The sequence below is a fragment of the Chelonia mydas genome, chromosome 8, assembly GCF_015237465.2.
Source record: "Chelonia mydas isolate rCheMyd1 chromosome 8, rCheMyd1.pri.v2, whole genome shotgun sequence".
NCBI lineage: Eukaryota > Metazoa > Chordata > Testudines > Cheloniidae > Chelonia > Chelonia mydas.
This window is the reverse complement of record NC_057854.1, coordinates 97,645,980-97,670,330: the sequence shown is the minus strand read 5'-3', so window position 1 is coordinate 97,670,330 and position 24,351 is coordinate 97,645,980. Positions and strand designations below refer to the sequence as shown.

The 24,351-nt window shown below is 40.4% G+C and overlaps 1 protein-coding gene and 1 long non-coding RNA gene across 3 annotated transcripts in view; both read right to left on the bottom strand.

Moving 5' to 3' along the window:
• The window catches only part of LOC102939366 (AGBL carboxypeptidase 4), a 1,380,179-nt gene that overhangs the window by 818,829 nt on the left and 536,999 nt on the right, over window positions 1–24,351 (bottom strand). The window lies entirely within an intron of this gene.
• LOC122466813 lies at window positions 16,414–24,094 on the bottom strand. Its single transcript, XR_006292651.1, has 3 exons — window positions 24,085–24,094; window positions 18,778–18,784; window positions 16,414–16,499 (listed from the first exon to the last, which is right to left on the bottom strand). It is a non-coding gene; the product is annotated as an uncharacterized LOC122466813 (long non-coding RNA).

Sequence of the window (24,351 nt, the reverse complement as noted above, 5' to 3'; positions counted from 1 at the left end):
GGCAAAAAGAGGTTATGAAAGGGGAGTGTGTTTATTCCATTTTCACCTGAGTTTCTTCCAGAGGTAGTAGACGTGACTGCAGGCAGCCTGGGCTTCTTTGGCCCCAGAAGGCATGTAGCCCAAGAGGCTGAGACAGCAACTGACTTCTGAAGGAAGGCAATCTCAGAGAAACCCCTCTAACGTCAGTTAGTTTATGCTTAGCTACCCCCACTGTATTGGCTCAGCATGGACCTCACCTGTGTGCTAACCTGAGATGGGAAAAAGAGCATGAGGGTCATTCCAGAGGAAACTAAACTTTCCCTCTATGTCAGGATCTAGATGGCCTGGGGAAGGCATCGCTCTGGGAATATAAATGCAAGAGGTTGAGGAAAAGGAACTGCATTTCCTAGCCTTACACTGCTTCTTGGCTTCTGCCACAATTTCACTGCTGTCACTGGGGAAGAGATGCTGCTATAATACCTCAGAGGAGGTATTAAAGAACTTCCAGAAACCAATTAAAATGTAGGCCAAATGCTTAGGGAAAATTTTCTGTAAATACATATGGAGAGTGCCAATTTTTCTGAGAAGATGCTGTTTTAAAAAGCATGGTAGGAGGAGGACTGGAAAACAGCCACACTGCTGCTTGGAGTCAGAACAATATGATGATTTTTCTGAAGAGGAAGTACAAAGGCTCAGTCAGTGCATAACGGGTCTGAATTTGGTCCCCAGGCTTCATGAATACAAGAAACATGGGATTAGAGACTTTGTCTGTCAGAGAACAGAAAGATTCTCTTCATGACAGAGGAAGGATGATCAGGTGGTTAGGATGTTTGCATGGGGTTAGGAAACCTAAACTCAATTTCCAGTTTGGGGAAGAAAAAGAAGCCATTTTGAACATTCACCCACCCACTAGCCCAGTGGTTCTCAACCAGGGGTACATGTCCCACTGGGGGTATGCAGAAGTCTTCCGGGGGTACATTAACTCATCTAAATATTTGCCTAGTTTTACAATAGGCTACATAAAAAGCACGAGCCAAGTTAATATAAACTAAAATTTCATACAACTTGTTTGTACTGCTCTATATATTATGCACTGAAATGTAAGTACAATATTTATATTTCAATTGATTTATTTTTTAATTATATGGTAAAAATGAGAGCCAGCAATTTGTCAGTAATAGTGTGCTGTGACACTTTGGTATTTTCATGTCTGATTTTGTAAGCAAGTCATTTTGAAGTGAAGTGAAACTTGGGGTTCACAAGACAAGTCAGACTCCTGAAAGGGGCACAGTAGTCTGGAAAGGTTGAGAGACACTGCTTTAGCCAATCTCTCCCAAAGCATTTCAGTTTCATACAAGAAGGGCCATGCTCCAGTGGTTTCACCAAAGTAACTTCAGTGTTCTCCCTCCTATCCTGAGACTCTCCAACAGAATTCTTACATTACACATTGGTTAGCTGTGACACACTGGTGGAGATGAAATAAGGCTTAGCTGTGAGATACTGCCTACCCTTTTTCTGTAACTATTGGCACTAATCAGAGCACTAATGAAAGCCCTCAGAGCCAGTAGTAATAAAAATGATTAACAAAGGCAATGATAATACATGGGCTGATTGTTGATTTATTAGTAATGATAAGTTCATGTAACAGTAAGAAGTTGTTACAGCAGAGATCTATTCCAGAATAACAATCACTAATAACACACAGTTTTAAGTCCATTTATCTTGACCATCAGTACTGGTTTTTACTGTTTCGATGTCAGGGCTTTGTGCTCTTGTGGGAGAAAAAGGTCCTTATGGAAAAGCACATGTTAATATATAGAATACATGTCTGCAATAAGGAGGTAAAAAGAAAACAAAATAAAGCACTCACAACATACCCTTAACTAATTCAGATCTCTATGTGATAACAAGGCAAGACAGATGGCAAAAATCAGATGCAAGTTGTTATGGCTTTTTTACTTTATATTTTTATTATATCAAGTATTTCCTTTACAAAATTAAATCAGTACTTTTTATTCTTGATAACAAAATGTAATGCATTGTATTTTATGCTATTATAGGACTGTGTAAATGTCTATTTTGCTGCATATTTTCATATGCAAATGGCACAAATTAAATTATCTCAAACAGCAGCAGAAATTCTAAAATAGTATTTTTAATATAAATCATTATCCCCTCAAGTCATGTTATAGATAGAGCACTGCTTCTGTATTTATATTTTTTCATTAAAAATAAAATGATTAATTTCAGAAGTTAATTTACTTTTCTCATCACAACACCAAAATGGAATTTAATATCTCTAAGCACTAGAATATTTAAAGACTCATTTACTGAAAGCAGCTTATTGTTTTAGGTACATTTTCTTGATAAGTGCATGTTGCTGCTATACTACTGCAATATTTTAATGGCTTTTACTGGACAAATTGTGCCTCATTGCTTGGGTTTTGCCAAGCCTAACAGAAGTCACATTTGATTGCTCAGGAACGTAAGCAGGTATTTAATGCACATCTCTATTGTGAACATCTTGCCTACTTTGAAAATCTGAATGATGCACTCCACAACTCTTGGTCACACAGTTTTAAAAAGGCCCTCAAACTCTACAATCAATGTCCCTTCAATACATACAGGGTGCATCTAGGCAATGGCATGTCATTGTTCTACGCCAGGTATACATTACGTGCCCCAGGAACACCTGTGTCCCTGGGACGATTCCCTCTGTCCTCGAATGTGCAAACAAAATGGCGTCCTCTGCACAACATGACCCTGCACGCACAGTGCATGTGAGGACACCATTTTGCATGCAAGCGTATAATTGCATGCTTGGCTAAATATGTCACAGGATGCCACTCTGTCTCGGGTAGTTAAGGACAGAGGAAGACTAACACAGTAAAAACTGATCACAAGACTTCTCCCATATACTTCTGTGTGTTGCGTGAGGTAATGACCATTTAGGGGTCTTTGCACCTCTCATGTAAATTGTAGGCGGGCTCTGTAATGACTCCAAATGTGCCAATATGGAGGAGAGCATTGTGGGGCTGGTGGAGGAGCCATTCAATACACAAGGGGCATTGATGGGGAGAAACCACTGCGACAGCTCATGGGCTGGAGTAGCAGCTAGAGAGGAACTTCATTAGGGGGAAGGGTTGGAGTCTATGCCCGCCACCCTAAAAGGATAGAAGCATAAAGCCTGATACACATCATGTGAATGTACAATTCAGAAATTAAAGGCTATATGTCTGATTCCCAGTTGCACAAGGCCCCTTTAGACTGCACTGGGAGTATACCCTGGCCTTGAAGTGGTTGTAAATGTACATTATACTCAGTTTACACCCATTTGAACACTCCTTTACACTGGCAGAGTGGTGTAAATGGCCCTCTATGTCTCAAATTGAGATGACCCCCCTTTTTCCATGTGCTGACTCATTTTTCATTTACATGCGGTGATCTTGCTATTATAATAATACGATTTTAATGAGGTTTAAGATGATTATCTCTGCAGATGAATGTTAGTGAGTCCTAATGGTAGACTCTTAAATCAGAGATGGAAAGGATCCTCTATATTAAACAATCTATTATTACTTCTGTCACTTGCAGGAGTCTTCCCATTGTTTAACAATACAATTTATCCCTTTTATCTCCAGAAATAAGATTTCTATATTTTAGATTCCCCCCGCCCATACACACACACACACACACACACTTCACAAAACTAACATCAGGCATCAGGCAGGGATTAGGCATGCATCTCCTTGGAATAATTCTTGAACGGTGCAACAAAGGAAAACACACGGCAGAGGAATTATCCCATCAGCCAGATGAGAATCTGTGAGTTTAGTGACTGAGCCACTTGTAGGTTAATCAGATCTTCAACCAATATCATCATCGAGTGTGTGATGAACACCTTATTCAGACTAATAACTACACGAGTCCAGCTACTGTGAAGCTATGTGGAACTCCTTGGACAGTAAATAGATATTAATATGCAGTATGCACTATGTTCCAAAAATTATCACACTGCCTCCTGGGTCATCTTCACATCTCAAAAAGATTGCACTTGTGAATAACAATTATGTGCTTGATAGATATTGTTACCCCTTCCTCCAACAATGGTTCTGACAGCACCATCATCACCCCTCCACCAAGAAGGAACAGATGTCTGGAGCCTGGCAAGTCTACATCCCAGTGGAAGAAAAATCAGAGAGACAGAGTCTGGATTCATTCTTGTCTTATTTGCATAAATATATACCAGTCCTGAAACATGATGGTTAAACAGCATGCAGGGAAATCTCTCTCTCAGGAATCTTAGGCCAACATCAAAGCCTGGCTCCCAGACTCCAACTCTGCTCCCAAGAAATTACTCTAGTCAGACATCAATGCAGAAAGGAAACTTTCCTGCTGCTCACACAGCTCCCTCTCCAAAAACCACTACCTCTGCATAGGACCCTGTATAACACAGATGCTAACATCGCAGTATTTTTTTCCAAGACAGAGCATTTGCTTGCATGCTAAGAAAAAGAACTTGGAAGACTGTAATAGCGCCTTCAGATGATGCCAGCCATAATAATGTGATTGGAGTAAAACTGTAGTTTTTGTCCATGTCCTCAAACAGGTATTCACCTCCCAACCCCCAGAATTTATCTCAATTCCTCTTTATTGCCAGTGTTCAACAGAAGTGACAAAGGTGTCCCGATACAGAGTAAAATTCCAACCCCATTGAAGTCAATGGCAAAATTTTACTGACTTCATTAGGGACAGAATTTCACCTATACTCTACTCTAATTTATGCCCATGACCCCAGAGGCGGCAGGGTTTGTGGGGGCTGAAAATTGCCGGAGTCTAGAAATACTCAGGCCACACCCCTTCTTGGGCCAAGAACTATCCCAATTTGGGAATATGAGACAGGGGTTTCACAGCACTGCTACAACAACTCTACAACCCTCCAGGTTTCTTTAATGCTGATTTGCACTGCCAGAGCAGGGCAAGGCAGAACCAGATACAGCTGTACAGAAAACAGAATTTTCATCCCATGAGAAATGTCACCATTTTGAAATGACTTTGTTACCAATTGGAACAAAAAGTTTAAATATTGAAAAATTTTGCAGAACAAAAAAATTCCAGAGTTTCAAATTGGAAACGTCAAAATAAAAAATGTTGATATTGTCCATCAAAACAATTGAACATGTTCAAGTGATATTTTTAATTTTAAATCAACATTTCAAAATGAAAAACGTTTCACTTCAAAATGCTGACTCGAAGTTTTTTTTCATTTCAGTTCTCCTGATCAGCAAATCAAAACAGGTAAACAAAATCAACATTTTCTCAACAGAAGTTCTGATTTCAACTAAACCATATCTTCTGATGGGAAAATTTTTCATGCAAAAAAATTTCAACCAGCTCTACAGCCAACAGGTAACTAAGAAAGAATACAAAATTAAATGGGTGGGTGTGATTATCATATAAAGGATCCAGTCTTGTAAGGCACTAAACTTCCTCAATCCCCACTGACTTCAAAGAGATTTGAGTGTAATTCAGCATTTTGCATGATCAAGTGTATTTCAATATGCCTAGCGAATCACAGTTTTAAGCTTAGATGATGGATTTCCACATTTAATGAATAATTGGAAAAACACTTCCCCCATGCCCCCAAATGCATTTCCTACAAATCAGATTATCAAGGGATCGTTATATATGTGACTATACAATGGTTGAAATTTTAAAAAATCCCAAAGACGTTAGAATTTCCTAAACTACAATAACTGCAATATTTTAGATACCATCTTAACATTTTATGCCTATCAGTGTATTTAGAAAAGTATTTTTCGTTTTTAAAAATGTGTGAGTCATTAATGAGTTAAAGTTAAAAAGTAAACCCCAAAAATGTATAGTAGATTCATAGATTCATAGACACTAAGGTCATAAGGGACCATTATGATCATCTAGTCTGACCTCCTGCACAACGCAGGCCACAGAATCTCACCCACCCACTCCTGCGAAAAACCTCTCACCTATGTCTGAGCTATTGAAGTCCTCAAATCATGGTTTAAAGACTTCAAGGAGCAGAGAATCCTCCAGCAATTTAAGTAATAAAAAATAAAATGCAGCACATAACAAATACAGACCAATGTATATAATTATAGCTGATATATATTATTATAAGAACTCCTTATCTTTGTTTCACTAACACATTCTCACTCAGATAATAAATCATTTATTGCTGGAGAGAGTTCCTCAGATTAGATTTATCTCACATAGTGCAAGTAAATATAAAAAGACAGTCAAAAGCTGCCTATGTGTTTCTTGACTATCTGATGTGTTATCTTGTGTCCTAAAAAAGTAATGAAAAGGGGGCATTTTAAAAATAAATAAATAAACCTTCTTTCAAATGAGCACGTATTTCAGAGGGATAATGTATGACAAACTATATCAGAATAATTATAAAACGGATTGGGAGAAAATAACTGTTTATAGTTTATGCTAAAGAGCAATTCAGTGTCACAGCATGACTACAAATAACCTTTCACTCATTCATTTTCTTCCTGGTTACAAAGATTTTGGTTGTTTTTTATGAAAAAGAAGAGAATGCTGTTAGACTCAGTTAACAGAATGAAATACTGGAAAGGAGCATGCCACTGGAGTACACAAGCTGGACACTTGGCCACAACAGATGTGGAGTGGAGGGATGGAATCCTCAGAACTAAGCTGCACTAGCATCTATTGCAAAGTTGGCCATGGCAGCAGGATATTAGCAGGATTAGCAGCTACAGGCTACTGCTCCTTTATACGTGTCTTTATCTTTGCAAAGTCATGGAAGACGGGAGAGATTCCAGAAGACTGGAAAAGGGAAAATATAGTACCCATCTATTAAAAGGGAAATAAGGACAACTCAGGGAATTACAGACCAGTCAGCTTAACTTCTGTACCTGGAAAGATAATGGATCAAATAATTAAGCAATCAATTTGCAAACATCTAGAAGATAATGAAGTTGATACGTAACAGTCAGCATGGCTTTGTCAAAAACAAATTGTGTCAAACCAACCTGGTAGCTTTCTTTCACAGGGTAACAAGCCTTGTGGATGGGGGGAAGCGGTAGATGTGGTATATCTTGACTTTAGTAAAGCTTTTGATACTGTCTCACGTGACCTTTTCATCAACAAACTAGGGAAATGCAAGCTAGATGGAGCTACTATAAGGTGGATGCAAAACTGGTTGGAAAACCATTCCCAGAGAGTAGTTATCAGTGGTTCACAGTCATGCTGGAAGGGCATAACAAGTGGGGTCCCACAAGGATCAGTTCTGGGTCCAGTTCTGTTCAATATCTTCATCAATGATTTAGATACCGGCATACAGAGTAAACTTACAAAGTTTGCGGACAATACTAAGTTGGAAGGGGTTGCAAGTGCTTTGGAGGATAGGATTAAAATTCAAAATGATCTGAACAAACTGAAGAAATGATCTGAAGCAAATAGGATGATATTCAATAAGGACAAATGCAAAGCACTTCATTTAGGAAGGAACAACCAGTTGCACACAAACAAAATGGGAAATAACTGCCTAGGAAGGAATACTGCGGAAAGGGATCTGGGGGTCATAATGGACCACAAACTAATCATGAGTAAACAGTGTAACGCTGTTCCAAAAAAAGTGAACATCCTTCTGGGATGTATTAGCAGGAGTGTTGTAAGCAAGACACAAGAAGTAATTCTTCTGCTCTACTCTGCTCTGATTAGGCCTCAACTGGAGTATTGTGTCCAGTTCTGGGTGCCACATTTCAGGAAAGATGTGGACAAATTGGAGAGAGTCCAGAGAAGAGCAACAAAAATGACTAAAGGTCTAGAAAACATGACCTATGAGGGAAGATTGAAAAAATTGGGTTTGTTTGGTCTGGAAAAGAGAAAACTGAGAAGGGACATGATAATGGTTTTCAAGTATGTAAAAGGTTGTTACAAGGAGGAGGAACAAAAATTGTTGTTCTTAACTTCTGAGGATAGGACGAGAAGCAATGGGCTTAAATTGCAGCAAGGGTGGTTTAGGTTGGACATTAGGAAAAACTTCCTAACTGTCAGGGTGGTTAAGCACTGGAATAAATTGCCTAGGGAGGTGGTGGAATCTCCATCACTGGAGATTTTTAAGAGCAGGTCAGACAAACACCTGTCAGGGATGGTCTAGATAATACTTAGTCCTGCAGTGAGTGCAGGGAACTGGACTAGATGACCTGTCGAGGTCCCGTCCAGTTTTATGATTCTGTGTCTTTATGGTTTAGTGGGTCTATGTAGTTCTCTGAGCCACCAGCCAAGATATCTCATCCCTTTTTTGCACACCCACAGAGTGGAACAACATGTAGCTAAGCTCCATGGCACACACAGCGTTGCAAAACTATTCATGTTTTTCTTTATCATCTCATTGGTTAAGTTACACTGTGGGCCTTTCCAAGACTCCAGGGGTGAAACTGCAGCCCCACTGACATCAAAGGGAGTCTTGCCATCAGTGCCAGCCTTTAACCCCAAGCTCTTAGCCATGGTGCAAGTATGCGTTCAGGTTAGAGAGGAAAAGTATGTTAATGAACAACAGGGAGCCAATTAATGTACAGCTGAGGACACAAAAACTCCCTGAATTTGTTAGCAATCTGTACAGACCGCACATGTTTTTGGGGATACGAAGGGCACAATCCTGTGAGATGCAGAGTACCCTCAACACAACATTTCAACTCTTCACAGAATCAGGATCTGCAATTAGGTTCAAGGTTTGGTCAATGTAAGTCCCCTATTTTCATTTGCACTAACGCTTTACTCCTCAGATCATAATTCTATTTTTTTAAAGCGCAGTTTAGCAAATCATTGACCCCAGTTGTCCAGCCAAAATGCACTGTGAAAATCAATAGAACAAGATTTAGGCAAGTGCATGTAATTGCAGTCAAAATCCAAATCAGAGCATGGATTGTTCATTGAATGAATCATCATGCACTCATGACCAGAATTTGCATGAATCTTATCAGTGCATAATGGGTTAGGAAATGTGTAGTTAGTTAACTAGGCCAAATATTGCATGGTGTGAATCACAGGAAAGAAGATCATGACGTTATGCAAAATAATGCAACTAATAAGAGTCTGAGAAATCATTATAATCAAGTGCACAAGTAGAGGGAAATGACAGCAGTGTGCCCTTTCACCCCAGCCCAGCACCAGCCACAAACACAGGCAACAGGAAAAAAAAAATCAGTGATGATGTAAAGGATGGCAGTATGTAGACAAGCCTTTGATGTACTGATGTAAAAGCACACAACACTTAGGCAAATATGCAGGAAAGCTATATCTTGAAACTAGTTTATGCTGAAAAGTGGAGCTCAGACTCTTATCAAAGGGTGGGAATCAGTAGATATGATTAAGGCTGCAAGTTTGTCACGGAAGTCACGGATTCCGTGACTTTCCAGGATCTTCTGCAGCAGCTGGCGTGCCTGGCTCAGGGGCAGCTCAGGCAGCCCCTGCACCAGTCCCACCAGCTGCTGCTGGGGCAGTCTTGGGCCACCACGACCCCCTCTCCCCCAGCAGCAGAGTTTGAGTGTGGGAGGGGGCAGGGGGTTGGGGCCCCGGCCGGGGTGAAGCGGGCTCTGGGAGGCGCTTACCTAAGGGGATCCCCAGAAGCGATGACATTTTCCTTGCTCAGCTGCTAGGCAGAGGCGTGGCCTAGTGTTGCCGGGCCACACACTGCCACCTTCCCCCAGCACCTGCAGGGCCCCCAGGCAGCGCCCACCCCCCAAGTTTTAGTCACGGGTATTTTTAGTAAAAGTCATGGACAGGTCACAGGCCATAAATTTTTGTTTACTGCCTGTTACCTGTCCATGACTTTTACTAAAAATACCTGTGACTATAACATAGCCTTAGATATGATATATCTCGAATTCCGTGAGGATTTTGATACTATGACACATGACCTTCTCATAAGTAAACTAAGGAAATCTAGACAAACTGACTGTAAGGTGGGTGCACAATTAGTTGAAAAACCATACTCAGAGAGTAGTTATCAATAGTTCACAGTCATGCTGGAAGGGCATATCACATAGAGACCCACCCTAGGTCCAGTTCTATTCAATATCTTCATAAATAATTTGGATAATGGCACAAACAGCAGACTTATAAGGTTTGCAAATGATACAGGTTGGGAGGGGTTTCCAGCATTTTGGAGGACAGGATTAGAATTCAAAATGATCTTGACAAACTGGAGAAATGATCTGAAATAAATAGGATGAAATTCAATAAAGGACAAAGACAAAGTACTCCACTTAGGAAGGAAATAATCAATTTTACAAATACAAAATGGGAAATGGCTGCCTAGAAAGGAGTACTGCAGAAAATGATGTGGGCATTGTAACGGATCACAAACTAAATATGAGTCATGAATGTAATACTGTTGCAAAAATAGCAACATCATCCTGGGATGTATTAGCAGAAGTGTTGTAAGTAATACACAAAAGGTAATTCTTCCACTATCCTCAGCACTGATAAGGCCTCAACTGGAGTACTGGGTCCACTTCTGGCACCACACTTTGGGGAAAATGTGGACAAACTGGAGGAAGTCCAGCAGAAAGCAACAGAAGTGATTAAAGATCTAGAAAACATGCCAACAAGAAAAGATTTTAAAAATTGACTTTGTTTAGTCTAAAGAAGAGAAGACTAAAGGGAGACATAACAGTCCTCAAGTACATAAAAGGTTGTTATAAAAAGGAGGGTGATAAATTGTTCTCCTTATCCACTGATAATAGGACAAGAAGCAATGGGCTTAAAATCTCAGCAAGGGAGAATTAGGTTAGACATTAGGAAATTTCCTAACTATAAGTGTAATTAATAGGGCTGTTGATTAATTGCAGTTAACTCACGTGATTAACTCAAAAAAATTAACTGTGATTAAAAACATTAATCACAATTAATCACACTGTTAAACAATAGAATACCAATTGAAATGTATTCAATATTTTTGGATATTTTTCTAAATTTTCAAATATATTGATTTCTATTACAACACAGAATACAAAGTGTACAATGCTCATGTTATATTATTTTTGATTACAAATATTTGCAGTGTGAAAATGATAAACAAAAGAAATAGTATTTTTCAATTCACCTCATACAAGTACTGTAGTGCAATCTCTATCGTGAAAGTGTAACTTACAAATGTACATTTTTTTGTTACATAACTGCACTCAAAAACAAAACAATGTAAAACGTTAGAGCCTACAAGTTCACTCAGTCCTACTTCTTGTTCAGCCAATCGCTAAGACAAACCAGTTTGTTTATATTTATGGGAGATACTGCTGCCTTCTTCTTATTTATAATGTCACCTGAAAGTGAGAACAGGCGTTCACATGGCACTTTTGTAGCCGGCATTGCAAGATATTTACGTGCCAGATATGCTAAACATTCATATGCCCTTTCATGCTTTAGCCACCATTCCGGAGGACATGCTTCCATGCTGATGACAGGGATCTGCTTGATAACAATCCAAAGCAGAGCATGTTCATTTTCATCATCTGAGTCAGATGTCACCAGCGGAAGGCTGATTTTCTTGCAGTATTATCTCCTGCAAATTGTAACCAAACTTGGTTCTCTGAGTGAGTGGCTGAAGTAGGACTGAGTGGACTTGTAGGCTCTAAAGTTTTACATTGTTTTATTTTTGAATGCAGTTTTTTATATATATAATTCCACATTTATAAATTCAACTTTCATGATAAAGAGATTGCACTACAGTACTTGTATTAGGTGAATTAAAAATTATATTTCTTTTGTTTTTTACAGTGCAAATATTTGTAATCAAAAATAAATATAAAGTGAGAACCGTACACTTTGTATTCTGTGTTGTAATTGAAATCAATATATTTGAAAATGTAAAAAAATCCAAAAATATTTAAATATGGTATTCTATTATTGTTTAACAGTGTGATTAATCACGATTAATTTTTTTAATCGCTTGACAGCCCTAGTAATTAAACCCTGGAACAAATGACCTAAGGAGGTTGTGGAATCTCCATCACTGGAGGTTTTTAAGAGCAGGTTAGACAAACACCTGTCAGGGATGGTCTAGAAATACTTAGTCCTGACTCAGTGCAGAGGACTGGACTAGAGGACTTATCAAAGCCCCTTCCAGTCCTACATTTCTATGAGTCTATGTATTCAAGTCATCAAGCCAGAACTGTACAATCTTTAGAGACAGGAATATACCCACTAAAACTTCTATGTCCCTAATTTCTCCACCCCTGACTCAGTCCACTGCAGGATTTTCCTGTCAATATATTTATTTCTCCTGCATCCATTTCAGTTCTAAATGACCCAAGTAATATAGCTTCTACCAGTTTTCTCTGAAGGCTATTCCACTACACTCTAAAAGACCCCCCCCACACACTAGAATATTCCCCCCTGATATTCAACCTAATTTTTCTTTGACTTAATTTCATTTTATTTCTCTTAGTTAGGCTTCCTATGCCACTTTAAGCAATTTATCTCCCTTGGTATTTGGCCCATCAAATAAATGGTTATTAGAGAAATCCAAATATACACAGGTACGCCTTAGGCCCTGATCTTACTGTGAGAACATGCAGCCATTCAGAACCCAACTGAAGTCAATTGTACATGTAGGCACAACCTTTCACTGGCGTGCCATCAATTGCAGGGTTGGGGTATTAGTTTGTTTTGTGCTATTCATTTATTTCCTTATTAAAAAGTTCTATATTATTTATTAGGGATTAAATCACTCAGGTTCTGTAAAAATGGAATAAGATTATATAGATATTTCCTTAAAAAAATCTATAGAACATGAGAGAAAGCTAACATTCCTATAGACTTTTTGAACCAGGCTGCATAATTGTAAAGCAAAGATATTAATTTCTATAAAATGCTGAACAATGGCCCAAAAAGCCTAGATGAAAAATATCCTTTGTTGTTCATTCTATAATAATTTTTCGAAAGCATCTTTTAAATTTGCTTACATATATCAATCTCTTCCGCCGCAATCATTTTTATAACTGTTCTCTGTATGCCCTCCAGTGTATGCACATCTGCTAGAATCCACCAGCAGATATAAATCTATGGAATCCATATTTAGATCACAGCAGAATTCAAATCTAAAGAAACCCTGATACTCCATCACACCTTGCTGCCTCTTGCTTGATGATAAAAAAGGAGGGGCAGCTTCTTGTTTAAAGATAAAAACTTTTAAAGTATAGTATATTGCATTTGTAAAGTGGTATACAGTAAACTGATACAAAGAACGATCTTCCCCTTTTAAACTTAGAAAATGCTCACGGTATCAAAATGTAACCTTATTAACACTAATTCATTTAATTACAATTACACTATAAATATGTAAAACATAGTACAACCTTTACTACAGGATGTCTGTGTCACCTTGTGCCCCCATATTCTTCATAGAAATATGCTTATGATATGAATATGGCATAACTAAGATATGTTTTATGCAAGATAATGAGATATCATTGGAAAGGTTATGATTTACTGAATGTGATTATCCAATTTTTATGCATGTATTATTTTATGCATGTATCATTTCTGTACCTAAAGTTAGGAATATTGACTATGTAACAATTACAACTGTGTGTGTACTTGGGAAACACCTACCAGAGAGCAGGCCATCAGCCTGCTCAGGCCATTAGGAAGAGAACAGTAGAACTTTGAAAATGCTAATCTCACTCATTCCTGAGAAGTTTACTGCATTGACACAGCAGGGTCAGGTGACTGTGTCACCTGGTACTGGACAATGTCTTAACTTGCTGGTACTTTTCCACTGTAGGGGGATGGGGATCAAACAAAGGATTCCTGCTTTAGGTAAATCCTTTTTAAGACTTGTGAGGGGTTAATCTTGACTCTCCTCCATTGTCTGCCCAGGAAGGAAGACTGCTATAAATACCTGGAGGGAAAGGCAGGCTTGAGTCCAGGTTGAGACAGGGGTCTAGTCTATAAAGAGAAATAACTGGAAATCTAAGCTACAGAAACTCTACATCTTGCCTAAAGCAACATTGACGGTGAGAAATTACATTTTGTAACCTGTTTCTTGAGTGTATTAAGCCTAGTTTGCGTGTTTTGTTTTATTTGCTCGGTAATTTGCTTTGTTTTGTTTGCTATCCCTTATAATCACTTAAAATTTACCTTTTGTAGTTAATAAACTTATTTCTTGTTCATTTCAAAACCCAGTTTGTGCAATTCATACTTGGGGGCAGATGGAGGAAGGTTGTGCATATCTCTCTCCACATTGAGCGAGAGGGAGAATTTTTATGAGCTTGCGCTATGAGTGCTGAGTAAATCCCTGATCTGATTCTTCCCACACAGTGCTGATTTCAATCTGTGTCTGTAGCTGGGTGTGGCCTTACCTGTATGTCTGTGTGTGTGCTAGAGAAGGCTTGAGGACCTGGCAGAGCAAAGGGAGGGTGAGGAAGCCTAGGCTGGTGGAACGGGCAAGCTCAGTGAGACCCCAGCACATCAGGTGGCATCTCAGATGGGGGGTCCAATCAGTCACAGTCTGCTTTTTTTTTAAAAAATTACCAATTTAATTAAGTCATGTGCTTATCCATTGCACGGTATAAGGCCCAAACACACATAAGTTCACTTCATCAATTCTCTTGACCCAAGGTTTGAAAAGCAAGTCCTTCTTAGCCTGTCAAAACCCAGTATCTAGCCATTCCCATTGTTCAGACTCCTGACTTTGCTCCCTACTGCATACTCTTCAGGGCTCTATGCAGTCCAGTTTGAATTTGCTCAAAAGATGGGGCTTCTACTACTTCCCTTGGGAGACTATTTCACACACTAATATTCTATATCACTGCTAGGAAGATTTTCCTGTATTTGTTTTTCGGGGAGCCTAAATTTCAATTTCTTAATTTTATTCATTATACTCCCAGTTATACTGTGGGACTGAAAATCAGCCACAAAAGATGGGAGAATAGAAACGACGGACAGCAATCACCAGGAAAGGGGGAATGGGGAAAGCAGGAAGGAGAAAAGAAACAGGTGCTAGAAGTCCAGTAAAGCAGTGGGCTTAATGACTGGAACATAAGGAAAGTTCCTGTCCTCTTCCCCGCTCTGCCCCCATTTTTAAATGCCAAATTCAGGTGTACTTTTTATATCCTTAAATACCAAAATAATCTCTTCCCCCATCTGCATACAGTTTGTTCTAATTTGAAAGCTGACTAAAGCTCCAATAAAATGACCAAAAGAAAAGAAGAGTCCTATTCTACCAAACAAATGGTTTGCAAAATTGTTATTTTTAAAAGAGTGATTGCACACTGTAGCAACTGTCAGACAAGTTAAAATTCCAAAGGACGGTTTGCCGACATCTATCACTGGATGAAAAACAGCTCTGCAAAACCTTCAGTGAAGTAGATAATATTCCATCATAGAATCAATAAAACTGAGTATTGGCAGCACAGCACTGGCAGTTCCAGCTGAACTGATTTATAATTTGTAAGAAGAAATATTGTAAAGAAAAAATAAAATGGAGCAAAAGACAGAAGCCTCTGGAAAGCCACATCACCTAAGCAGAATCAGTGAGGTAAACCTCTTGCTGTTCGTTTACTTTTGACAACCTCCTAAAACCCCACCATCACAACCTCACAGATTGCATAGATCGAGTGTAATGCGCAATGGTGAAAGCAGGCTAGGGGGCAGTCCAGAGCGGTCGTCAAGTGTGTATGGATGGTTGGGTCGCCAGGAGGTCAGTCAGTATCAGAGGCAGTTCAGGGCAATGGTTGGAGTTCTTACAGAGGTCAGTGGCCAGAAGATCTAATCCAAGGGAGGTGAGGTCAGGTGAGACAGCAAGACAAGGCAGCAGACCAACAAGGTAGGGTCAGGCAAAGCAGCAAGGCAAGGCAGACTTGGCAGCAACCAGCAGGCAATGGACTGTTACTCCGCTTCCTGTTGGGGCCTTTACATAGTGCAGGTATCCAATAAGTGTAGCACTAAGGCTGTTGGTCAGAAGCAGCAATTCAGTGCACCATCACGGCACAGCAGCTAAAGATATTACCTGAGGACAAGGAGGACCTGTGTCAAATAAGGGTGTCCTGACATGGAGTCTGTCTTTTGCAAAATCTCTTATACCGGTGCTGGCTGGTACAGAAGGATTGGTGGTGGGACCATGGTCCTTCTCTTCCCTGTCCCTCTGAGATACCTTGTGTCCTAGAAATGCTAGGAGGAAACAGTCTCTAGGCTGAGAAGAATGCAAGGACTGTAATTGTAATAGATTAATAGATTTTAAGGCCAGAAGGGAATATTATCATCGTCTGGTCTGACCTGCACAACACAGGCCACAGAACCTCATCCACTCACTTATGCATAAAGCCCATAATATCTGTTTGATCTATAACTTATCTTTTAGGAAGGCATCCAGTCTTGATTTAAGACTTCAAGTGACAGAGATTCCATGATCTCCGTCAGTGAGTTGTTCCAATGATTAATTAACCTCATTGTTAAAAACGTGCACCTTATTTCTTGTATAAATTTCTCTAGCTTCAGCTTCCAGATATCTGTTCTTGTTATGCCTTTTCCTCTTAGATTAAAGAACAGTCTACTATCAGAAATCTTTTTCCATGCAGCAACTTGTAGACCATGATCAAGTCATCTCTCAACCTTCTCTTGGATAAACTAATTAGGCTGAGCTTTTAAAGTCTTTCCCGATAAGGCATATGTTTCAGACCATGAATCATTCTTGCGACTCATCTCTTAGTCTTTTCCCATTTGTCAACATCCTTTTTGAAGAGTGGACACCAGAACTGGGCATGATATTCCAGTAATGGTTCATTAATACCATATTCAAAGGTAATACTACACCCTACACCTACTTGATATTCCCCTATTTATACATCCAATGATTGTGTTTGCCCTCTTAGCTATAGCATCACACTTGGAGCTCATTTCAGTTGGTTATCTACCATAACCCCAATGTTAGGGCTGGACAACTGGCACCCAGGGGCCACATTTGATCCACCAGATCTGTTTATGTGGCCTCCCACAGTCCAGCTCTGAGCAGGCATTCTAGCTGCATCAGAGCCAGGAAGGGGATGGGGTGTCTTGTTGCAGTGGGAGACCCAGCCTGCATGTGGATGCATGTCACATGATGCTGTGGCAAAAACCAATGGTCTGGAGCAGGGAGCCATGCTCATTCTGTGCATCAGGCATCACCACTGCAAGGTGCATGCTTGGCAGCTTTGCTCTTCAACAGACCACAGGGGCAGGACCCAAATGCCCCTCCCTCACATCGGGAAACCATCCCCCCAATCTCACAGACCCCCCCAGCCCACCAAAGGTTTTTTTGTGGGTTTTCTGGCCCTCTACTACCTTAAAGTACTTCCCTAAATCCTTCTCAGTGTCACTGTATTCCAGGATACAGTCCCCCATCTTGTAAATATGACCCAAATTCTTTGTCCTTAGATGTATGACCTTGCATTTGGCTGTATTAAAGTGGTCAAATGAACCCACAGTGATCCAGATCAGTTAGTATAACTGTCCCCATCATTATTTACCACTTCACCAAGTTTTTTGTCATCTGCAAACTTGACCAGCAATGAGAATACATTTTCTTCCAGATCACTGATAAAGATATTGGAGAGGATTTGGATCACACACAGATCCCTGCAGGACCCCATTACAACCACCACCAAAGAATGATAATTCACCAATTACCATTACTTTCTGAGATCTATGACTTAACCAGTTTTAGTTTATTTGATACATGGGCTACACTGGTTTTGTATAGTGCTATTTTGGAGAGTGGGGGTTTGAAGCAGAATGTCATGCAGGACTAAGTCAAATGCCTTACCGAAGTTTAAGTATAGCGTGTCAAACTTTATCAATCAAACTTGTAATCTCAAACTGAGAAAGACGTGCCCACACTCCAACAAAGAAGAGTAGAAGAAACTCAAGGAATTTCTAGCCAATTGAGCATTGTACTACTATTTTTTAAACAATTTAGAAAAAATGTTGATGTACAAAATCCTCCTTTTTCAGCTCTATCTCCATCTGAGAGCATAAAGCTGGCTGTCAATAAGAGAAAGCTCTATGGGGAAGCAATCAAAAAACTTCACAAACATTAAATAAAATATCGTAAGATACTTTGCCAGAAATACCATAGCATAAGGCACCATAAATATCAGAATATATTGTGTGTCAAACTGAGTTAACAAATATGCTTCACTAACACTCACCAGGGAACAGGGACAAACAGTCTCGCTCTACCTAATTTTTAGAGGAGAAAACATTCTATAAATACACCTACAAATGAATGCAATATATCAACGTTTTCCCAACAATTTTGCTCAGACTGGTCATTTATGATGTCTGACTTGGCTTCCAAATAGTTTGTGTACTGTAGGTTATATTTAGAACAGTGTAAACTGTCTTACTTGAACAGAAAACTTATTTAAAATCATCCTGAGTTCAAGGTTGAACCCTGTTTGGAGTAGTAGTTTGGAGACTCAAACATTGTCTATGCCCACAAATCTACTGCAAGTATACTTTCAGTCTGAGCCTGGTATGCTCGGATAAGTTACATGGGAAACACCATATGATGAAGCTACATGATATTTCTCCCATGTCTCTATCCTATTTGATGAGAAGCAATAGCCACACTCAGCACACTATATATTCGTTTGGTTCCTCACAGAGAGACTGCATTTTAGTTGTGATTTCTCAGATCTAGCTGGAAAAGCTGGCATGGGGAAATTTCTCCGACTGCCAGTCCATCTATGCCTATCTGACAAGCAGGCAGTGCAATAACACCTAAAAACTTTTGTAGTTCACAGTTACTGGAGAACTGTCTTATATTAATTTTTGTCCACATCATTATATTCTGGTTTTAGAAGATTTTTAGATGAGGGATTTGTTTGTTTGTTTTAGCTGTGTATTTTTAGCAGAGGCTTATATACCTCTCCAATTATTCTCCCAACTTTTGGGAACTCTCTCAGTAGCATTTAATATTTTGTCTCTCAAATGTTAAAAACATTTTACATGGGAAAATTTGTTTCCCTGAGATCAGAATTCTGTTCTTCCATCAGTGTTGGACACAGGGTGGCCCCATGAAAAGGGGTATGAACCTGAATCAAAACCTCACCTGTAGCTTCAGAATGAGATTTCAACCATGGAAGAAACAAGATAATCAAATGTAAATCTTATTTGAAATTGCAGATGCAAATAAATTGGATTGCACAGACACATTCAGGGACCGATATTAAACAAAATTTGGAAAGAATCTTACAGCCCTACTCACAGTTCTTCCTTATCCATTTTCTATGGGTGAAATCCTAACCCTCCTAAGCAGCCAGGACCAAATCAGTGAAACTTCTTCAAAACATGAGGACAGGATTTGGAGACCGCATTCAGTAGTTCCATAGACCCCCTGCATCATGGAGTGCTGCTTCCCGGAAACTCCTTGCAACTAGCCACAAAAGGTAAAATGGATCCTTGTACGATTGCAGATCCTCCATCAATTCTTCTCTGCGGAGAGAAACTGCACCCACTTGGCATCCTGATTCAGTCCTGATCCTCACTACGGCCTTAAAGGAAGGATTCTTTCCCTTTCCCAATGCAGTGTCCAACACATAGTCCAGGCACTGAGGCTGCATGTCTGGGTACAGGCTTTGGCCTTCTATAAACTGGATTCACATTGGAGTATATTTAGTAACATAGAAGTCAATCCGCCTTGCTGATTTTTCAGAATACTTGTAAAAACAACTGCCTTTAGGAAACTCATGTCAAACAGATATGGAGATTCCAAAACCACCTGCTAATATCTTCATTCAACAATTGTATTTGAATATTTAACAGCAATAGTAAAATTTCTCTTGGATTTTTAGGATTCCTTTCAAAGCAGGCATTATTTTGTTTCTTTAACGTTGGTGGTTCCCTGACAGCCTACATAAATCCTCCAAAGGATGCAAAGGATTTAAAAGTAACTTTCAGGCACTGATTTAAAATGGAACAATAGTGGAAAAACATCAGCTTGTACATGGAAGGCTTGAATCATCTGACATATATTTCCTCATATTTGCAAGCAGTTTCAATATATCAGATTGAATAATGTATGCAGAGCAAGGAAACAGAAAACACAATATCTTCCATTAGCTTTTTGGTGAAAGCACTACTGTCTTCCACAGATTACTAACAGTCTAACAAGGCTACTGTCAAGGTTCCTTCCCCACTCTGAACTCTAGGATACAGACGTGGGGACCTGCATGAAAGACCCCCTAAGCTCATTCTTACCAGCTTAGGTTAAAAACTTCCCCAAGGTACAAACTTTGCCTTGTTCTTGAACAGTGTGCTGCCACCACCAAGCGTTTTAAACAAAGAACAGGGAAAGAGACCACTTGGAGATGTCTTCCCCCAAAATATTCCCCAAAGCCCTACACCCCCTTTCCTGGGGAAGGCTTGATAAGAATCCTCACCAATTTGTACAGGTGAACACAGACCCAAACCCTTGGATCTTAAGAACAATGAAAAATCAATCAGGTTTTTAAAAGAAGAATTTTAATTAAAGAAAAGGTAAAAGAATAACCTCTGTAAAATCAGGATGGTAAATACCTTACAGGGTAATCAGATTCAAAACATAGAGAATCCCTCTAGGCAAAACCTTAAGTTACAAAAAGATACAAAAACAGGAATATACATTCCCTCCAGCACAGCTTATTTTACCAGCCATTAAACAAAAGAAAATCTAATGCATTTTCTAGCTAGATTACTTACTAATTTAACAGGAGAAGGCTTGCATTTCTGATCTGTTCCCGGCAAAAGCATCACACAGACAGACAGCACCCTTTGCCTCCCCCGCTCCAGATTTGAAAGTATCTTGTCCCCTTATTGGTCATGTTGGGTCAGGTGCCAGCGAGGTTACCTTAGCTTCTTAACCCTTTACAGGTGAAAGGGTTTTGCCTCTGGCCAGAAGGGATTTTATAGCACTGTTTTCAGAAAGGTGGTTACCCTTCCCTTTATATTTATGACAGCTACTTCTACCTCTGATTATTGCATGACAATTGTCTTTATCCCTCCTTAAACTGGGATTTGCGAATTAGAAGAATGTGTCAAACTTTAAAGTCACAAGGCTTGTTCAGTGATGCGGAACTCTACTTCTCACTGAACCATTGCTACCAATTTTCAGGAGTAGTCCCTGATATAGGTAGGCTGAGAATTGTCTTTAACCTTATGCTGTCGTGCTGTGTGGAGTGGCTCACGACCATGAGTGGCAACCTCAGGGCAGACGGTCAAGAAGCAGGACAGAGATCCCAAACTGGTTGTATGTTCTATAATTAGATTTTTACCAACCCAGCCACAAGCGTAAATTCCTAAAACACTATAACAATATCACCACAGAGTCATATACCGTGACTTGGGCATTCCAGCCTATCTTGCCACCAAAGTAAGTTGGACTGTGTGAGAAATGATTGTTATACAACAAAGATCACAAAAAATTCAGGTTACTCTCAGTCCCAAAGGACCAATCACTTACCCAAGGTCAATTTGTACCTTAGATCTAATGCCAAAGACAACACTTATAGACCATTCTATAGTAAACTATCTAAGTATAGAATTAACGAAGAAAAGAAATGAGAGTTATTAAAAGGTTAAAGCAGGCAAGCATATATACACAAATGAGTTATAGTCTATGGTTCCAAAAGGTGACATAGGTGTAGTAATCTGTTAGCTCTGAATGTCTTTCAGGGCTAACCCAGGTTCTGTGGCTCGGGGTGCAGACTATGGGGTGGGGCTGGGAATGAGGGGTTTGGTGTGTAGGAGGGTGCTCCAAGCTGGGACCGATGGGTTCGGAGGGCGGGAGAAAGATTAGGGCTGGGGTAGGGAGTTGCGGGAGGGAGTCGGGGTGCAGGCTCCGGGTGGCGCTTACCCCAGGCAGCTCCCGGAAGCAGCAGCATGTCCCCACTCGTCTCCTACGCGGATGCGTGGCCAGGCAGCTCTGTGCACTACCCCATTTGCAGGTGCTGCCCCCGCAGCTTCCATTGGCTGTGTTTCCCGTCCAACTGGAGCTGCAGGAGTGGCTCTTGGGGCAGGGACAACGTGCTGAGCCCCCTGGCTGCCCCTACACATAGGACCCGGATGCGGGACATATTGCTGCTTCTGGGAGCCATGCAGAGCCATGGCAGATAGGGAGCCTGCCTTAGCACTGCTGCGCCATTGACTGGACTTTTAAAGGCCCAGTCAGCGATGCTGACCAGAGCTGCCAGCGTCCGTTTTCGATCGGACATTCTGGTCAAAAACTGGACTCCTGGCAACCCTACTGTGTCACCACATCTTGCCACTGGGGGTCCTCAAAGCCCAGTAGCTTGACATTCCATGTGCTGCAAGCGTGAAATGTCCCTCCAAGATGGTCTCCCCACAACATATCATGGAAACGTGCCCAGGAGCTGATCAATGCAGCTGTACTCCACAGAGGACCCATGCAGATTGCTAACATACATGGACTCCTCTCCCTATCACCTGTTACTTTCCATCCCTCACCTTGCCCCTTCTTGTCCCTTTCCCCACCTCCTCTAGCTTCCTCTCCCCTATCCCCTCCCTCCATGCCCAGGCTCCTCTTCCTCCCGCCTCTACTTCCCTAGTCTCTCTCCCATTATTGTCTCATCTCCGGCCACCTGTATTCCTCCCCTTCAACATCTTCAGCCCCTTTTCCCACCCTGACATCTTCTATAAACTCGGTTCCTGCGTACATGAACGTGGATAGTGAGGTCAAAGTACTGGCAAAAGTTCTGGCAATGAGACTGGAGAAGGTTTTGTGCTCTGTCATGCATCCAAATCAAGTTGGGTTTGTCAGAGGCCGTCATGGCTCTGAACCTTTGACAACACTGACATTATAGCAGTGAAATACAATGACCCTAAACCACCAGCCATTTTAGCCTCAGATGAAGAAAAGGCTTTTGATGGGGGCACTAGAGATATATTTTATACTGTACAAAAAGCTGCATTTGGACCTGTGTTTCGTTTCAGACTCTGTTACATTCTTACCAAAGATCTCGCATGATAACCACCAATGTGACCAGAGATAAATTCAGCCTTTTCAGGGGTACTAGGCAAGGATGCCCACTGTGCCCATTACATTTTGATTTGGCTCTTGAGCCCATAGCCATAACTATGTGGGCTCATCTAGATAGCCAAGGCATACGACTCGACTCCCTAGGGTATAAGTTGATGTTGTATACAGATGATTCCCCTTTTTTATATGACCAAGCCAGAAACCACAATTCCAGCCCTCTTATCATTAATTCAAAAATTTGAATCAATCTCTGGTTCCAAACTAAACTGTGGGAAAAGTGGAACTATTGGAAATCTCCCAGTTTTCATGTACTGGACTTTCTTTCAGTGGAATTTCCATAGGCAAATTGATGCAATTAAGTACCTAGATACAAACATACCAAGAAACATTAACCTAGTGAAGACAAATTTAGATCCTGTACTCTCTCTCAAAGAACTAGTGGCACAAATAGGTGGCATCTTCTCTCCCTAAGCCTGTTAGAAAGGGTTAAAAATAAAAATGAAAATTCTGCCTAAGTTCCTTTGACTCTGTCTTATTTTAGAAAATTTAATAGCATTATCAGAGCTTTCCGGTGAGACTCTGATCAGTGTCCATGACTATCATTTTAAAAACTCCATCTCCCTATAGGAAAGGGGGAATTTGGTCTCCCAGACCCACAAAATTACCGTTATGTTTTTATCAAGTCACAGATGGCAAACTGGTTCCAGCATGCTAACACCCTTGTACCCATTGCTGTCAGTGCAGCTGTTCTTGGAGAGCTGGCATTAGCTGCACTAGCAGAGAGTGCAGCGTGTTGATGCAGCAGACCTCGATGTTACCCATAAAGAAAGACCTCGGGCTCGGTTCAATGGCGAAGGTGCTTGGCCAGGTTTATGGCTGACAAAGCACAGTACTAGTGCCCTGGCTCAATGGTTACAAATACGCTAACACATGTATGCCCACAACAAGGTAGCAGCTTAATCAACATAACATAATGCTGTCCCCTAAGTTGGTACAAAGATGCATCTCTTATAACTTTTCCTTTTACACACTGATACAAACAATTTCCCTATTACATTCCAGATGTTGTTAGTTACCACCCTTACACCTTGTACCTGCTAGTTTGAACAAACCATCCTCATCCATTATCCTGTCATCCCCTTTTTATCTTTATGAGGGGTTGGTGTGTTTTTGTACCATCTCTTAGGCATTTGTTTACACAATTCCTTGAAAACTGTGAACGTAAGAACATAAGAATGGCCATACTGGGTCAGACCAAAGGTCCATCTAGCCCAGTATCCTGTCTTCCGACAGTGGCCAATTCCAGGTGCCCCAGAGGGAATGAACAGAACAGGTAATCGTCAAGT